Source organism: Impatiens glandulifera, chromosome 4, assembly GCF_907164915.1.
Source record: "Impatiens glandulifera chromosome 4, dImpGla2.1, whole genome shotgun sequence".
In the NCBI taxonomy this organism is placed as follows: domain Eukaryota; kingdom Viridiplantae; phylum Streptophyta; class Magnoliopsida; order Ericales; family Balsaminaceae; genus Impatiens; species Impatiens glandulifera.
Window position 1 is genome coordinate 39751037 of NC_061865.1, and position 5055 is coordinate 39756091.

Sequence of the window (5055 nt, forward strand, 5' to 3'; positions counted from 1 at the left end):
GAAGCAGGCAACCTGAAGAAACAACAAACAATCATTGTTGACATAAAAGGTGCAAGACCATGGTCAATTTAATAAAGGATTAAGTGTCTATCTCAAAAGGCATGGATATTAACTGATCTTATTTATGGGAATGTTTAGAAATAGGGCCACTAAGATTTATATGAGGTATCAAGACTTACAAGAGGAATTTACACCCTAAAGACCATTTACCAAATGGTTTGTGATTCACAACCCAATAAACAACTCCCATAGTGGAGTCTAATGCAATTGTTGCCTAACTTCACATTTGGTTAACATGCCAGCCTGTCCCTTGAAATTAATAACTATAATTCAGATACTAGGAAATGTAAGAAATAAGTAGGGAAGGACAAAATTATCATTTTGACTAACAGAGAAAGAAATACCATTTTAACATTCTTGCCAGTGTATCAATGCTCATTGACAATATTAATGGACCATTGTGGCTAAACAATATGTTTTTATCAAACTGCAAATAGTTACAGCCATAATTACCTTGCATGAAAAAAAAGAGTCATCTAACAAAATACGATGCATAGTTTGCATAGATGTGGAAGCAATAATTGGTTCAAGTTTACCATAAGTTAGTTTCAATGTGCCTATCCAAGCCAGAATTTTTAACCTGCAGGAGCCACCAGTGCCCATCAAACTAATAGCATGCGGCGAAGAAAACAAGCTTCAGATGTAAACAGAAGAGAAAAGGAACTAATGAATAAAGCAAATGTGAAGCTTCCAACAAAGGCTATATAGTTGGCAAGACAGAAACATATAATGAAGGTGTGGTCTTGAGAAAACATACCCAAGAAACATTTAGGATATATGGGAACTTAATAATGAGAGCAGAGTAACAAGTATTAGCAAGGAAACTCACTTCAGAACCATTTAGTATCTCACTTTCAAGAAAATAATTGAAGGATCCAACTTCAAATGCTTGACGAAGATAGCCAAGATGATCAATTCCTGCAACAATATTAGGCATGTAATTACAATATGCATTAAATATTTTAGCCCAATATAGCATATTATTGAAGATCATACCATCAGTATATTGTTTTCCTCTTTTCTAGAAGAGTCAATACAAGACAAAGGAACCATAATCATAAAAGAACCATAAAGAAAATACAAGAACATAATAAACTGTTATGATCACCTAAAAGGCTTTTTATCATGAATCATTTGGAGGAGGCTTTCAAAGTCCAGAGTTTCCATTAGAATTAGTAGAAGTTGCAGTCTGAGATGATCTATGGACCGAACTACTTTAGATGATACTGCCCACTTTTCTAAATTAGAGGACTCAAATATGGCCCCATGTATTAAGGTTCAACTAGGTGAGTGTAGTCCAAAAAAAGAATGTAAAGCCAGACATTGCAAGAACAATTACTTCATATAGTTTATAGAACTGTTTCAATTGTTGGCCATTACAAACACTATAGAACTCATAATGTAAGAGGAAAATAATATCAAGGATCAAACCTTTGAAATTAAGGTCCTTGTCAAGGATCAATGCATGTTTCTGCTACCACTCTGCCTCTCATTTAATACTGTTGGCACATCAAAAACTATAGAATCATCTACAAATCAAAATTAAAGGAAACAAGTTAAATGACAGTTTATGAACTGGTCCAAAGCTACTTCATAAAAAGAGAATACCAAAGAATTTACTTCAATATATGAAATACTGGGAGAATTGTCCTTATGACTATATTATGCTTAATAAAAGGTAATTCAGATGATGTAATAGAAGGTGGTTCTAAAAGATAAAGAGTCCTTAAAGAATCTTCTGAAGTAAATAATGATATTCGAATTTCAGATCGAATCTCAAATAAAATTGAACCACAATAACTTAATTTAAAGCTGGATTCCTTAAGAGTTCATTTTGGAATAAGGCAGAATCTGAAATAAGGATACATACATTTAAGAGCTTCAACTCTTTCTAAATCCACTAAAATTGAAACTGAAGTTCAAATTTCTTCGATTACCATGAATGGGGAAATTCCGAAACGCTGTGACCGTGGAACCTCGAGCGAACTGTCTCAGATCGTCGGTGATACCGAATATCTCAAGATCTACGGGAATTGGATCATCGGAGAAAGGCGATGAGGCATTGAGAAGAGTGATGGAGGGGATCTGCTCAGTAAGGGACTTAATGCGGTGGTCAGCAATGGCTTTGGCCTCGGCGGCAAACTCCTTGGACCGCTTTGCCGTCTCGGAGACAATATCGGCGATCCTTTTAGAATTACTTGCCTGAATTGCCTCCTCTATCGATTGATCTATATTTTCAATCCCGAAATCTTCTAGGTGACGGAAATCTTTTGCTCCCGGAGTTACGGTTTTCGAAGAGATAGAGAGCACTTGTTTCTTCCGTTTAATTTCGTAATTTTGGCAAGAATGAAAATGTCCGTTTTGGATTCAGTTTTTATTTGATTGATTTTTAACCTACAAAATTATAAATACATTGATTTTGAAGCTGAAAATTATAAATAAATTATTTATTATATTATTTATTTAAATATTTTATTTATTTTATTTCATCTAATAATAATTTTATTTAATTAATTTAATATAAATAAAAAATTTATATTTAATTGACTCATAAACTAAATAAATTTAAGTTTTAAATAAAAATAATATATAATTTGATTTCAATTGTTAATTTAATATAGAATTAAAAAAAATTAAAAAAAAAACTTTAAAATGTAAAAAATTATCATATACATAAATATTAAAATAAAAACAAAATGTTACATAATCATTTATTTAGAAGAGTTTATGAAAATAAAAATAAAATAAAGTAAAATTCAAAGGTTGTCATAGATAGGAAAGGTTGGCAAAGCCTTATTTGTCATAGATAGGAAAGGTTGGCAAAGCCTTATTTTTCTTACAACTTTTACCAACGCTTAATATATGTTGGTAATTATATGTCACCATATACCTGTTTTGTTGTAGTGAACTTTATATTTTCTAATTTTGGATATAAAGTTTTAATTTTTAACTTCTGAGAAATTCCTTTAGGTTGGTTTGGTTCCTTTTACATCAAATAACCTTGTTTCTTAAGCTTTTAAATGTTTTTAGAAAAATTCCAAATTCTAGAATGGTCAAAAAAATTATGTTAGAATCGGTGCTACAAATAGAGACTAGGGTCTGACTATTGTTAACAGCTTATGATAAACGATTCGATAATAATCCTGTGAATGATTAATATTTGTTTCTATTCTTCACAAATCCTTCAAACTCTTGAAACAGATTCAAGTGCAGAAGTGCTCGTCGGATTTGAAGCTTTGAACCGATGGAAGATAAATAGAAGAAAGTAAAGAACACAGAGAGTTCTTTATAGATGTTCGGAGAAAACCCTCCTACGTCACCCCTTCTTCCACAACCGAAAGGATATCCACTAAATACTTTGAATCAAATACAACTTACTGAGCTAGCTAACACTCTGTTGAACATAACAACCTCTGTTCAACTTACAATATTCTCACAACTAGACAATAATTGATTTTCTCTCTTGAGCTTGAATGATAGAAATCAGTAGGAGTAAGAGTGAATCAGTAAGCAAGTAACTTCGGTAAGGTTATGTAAGATTGGTGATTCATTAGTTGTCCTCGAACATCTATATGTAGTAGAAGGATACCAACGTTCGAATCTTCTTTGTGGACACATGGAAAGTGTCTGTTGGAAGGCCTCCCATAATACCAGAATACAGTAGACTCTGAGGAAATGGATCGTGGCCATACCAAACTTGTAGTGCGCCGAATATCCTATGAAGATGTCTTATACTAGAGAGGAAGTTGGAAGGATATTTGTGTATGTGGCGATCGTTCATTTGATGCAATTAGCTGGCTTGTCAGACTGTACGGAAGTGAGTGGAGCAAGAGTAGCAGACAAATAGTTGATCGTGGTTAGATATATGCTTTCTTCAGACATCTACTAAAGCAATGCATTAGATGTGCTCTGTTAGACCAAGTCTAAAGGAGTTAGACGTCCTCGTTTAACTACGCGTCCCTTTAGAACAAGTATAAAGGAGTTAGATTTCCTCGTCTAACTACGCATCCCTGTAGACCAAGTCTAAAGAAGTTAGACATCCTCGTCTAACAAAGGATCTCTTTAGACCAAGTCAAAGGAGTAAGACGTCCTCGTCAAATTACGCATCCCTTTAGACCAAGTCTAAAGGAGTTAGATGTCCTCGTCTAACTACGCATCCCTGTAGACTTATCTAAAGGAGTTAGACGTCCTCATCTAACTACGTGTCCCTTTAAACTATGTCTAAAGGATTTAGACGTCCTCGTCTAACTACGTATCCCTTTAGACCAAGTCAAACGGAGTTAGACTACCATGTCTAACTATGTTACCATTTAGACCAAGTCTAAATAAATTAGACTATCACATCTAACTACGTTACCTTTTAGACCAAGTCTAAAGGAATTAGACTACCACGTCTAACTACGTTACCCTTTAGACTAAGTCTAAAAGAGTTAGACTACCAAGTCTAACTACGTTACCCTTTAGACCAAGTCTAGACGAATTAGACTATCACGTCTAATTACGTTACCCTTTAGACTATGTCTAAAGGAATTAGACTACCACGTCTAACTACGTTACCCTTTAGACCAAGTCTAAAAAATTTAGACTACCACGTCTAACTATGTTACCCTTTAGACCAAGTCTAAAGGAGTTAGACTACCACGTCTAACTATGTTACCCTTTAGACCAAGTCTAATGGAGTTAGACTACCACGTCTAACTACATCTAATTATCCTTCTTAGACCACGTCTATGTTAGCATAGTCTAATGCACCTGCAAAAAAACATATAGACAACTTAGCTTCATTCTAATTAAATATCTAGCTTCATTCTAATTAAAACATCATCAAAATTCAATTGTTTAATGTTTCATAGCTTTTGTTTATTTTTAAGTTAATTACTTCTCACTTAATTAACTCTTTTCTTTACTTTGTTTTTAATTTTTCCCAACAATTTCCCCATTTTTGATGATGTTAAAACCATGCAACCTTAATAAAGAAAAATAAACACCCATCAA

At 33.5% G+C, this 5055-nt stretch overlaps 1 long non-coding RNA gene across 2 annotated transcripts; it reads right to left on the reverse strand.

The window, feature by feature from the left end:
• Positions 1-595: 595 nt before the first annotated feature.
• On the reverse strand, positions 596-2257 carry LOC124937020. Of its 2 annotated transcripts, none has more exons than XR_007099208.1 (4): positions 1998-2257; positions 1492-1589; positions 890-978; positions 596-640 (listed from the first exon to the last, which is right to left on the reverse strand). It is a non-coding gene; the product is annotated as an uncharacterized LOC124937020 (long non-coding RNA). The 2 variants fall into 2 exon arrangements; XR_007099207.1 differs by having other exon boundaries at positions 596-667.
• Positions 2258-5055: the final 2798 nt, after the last annotated feature.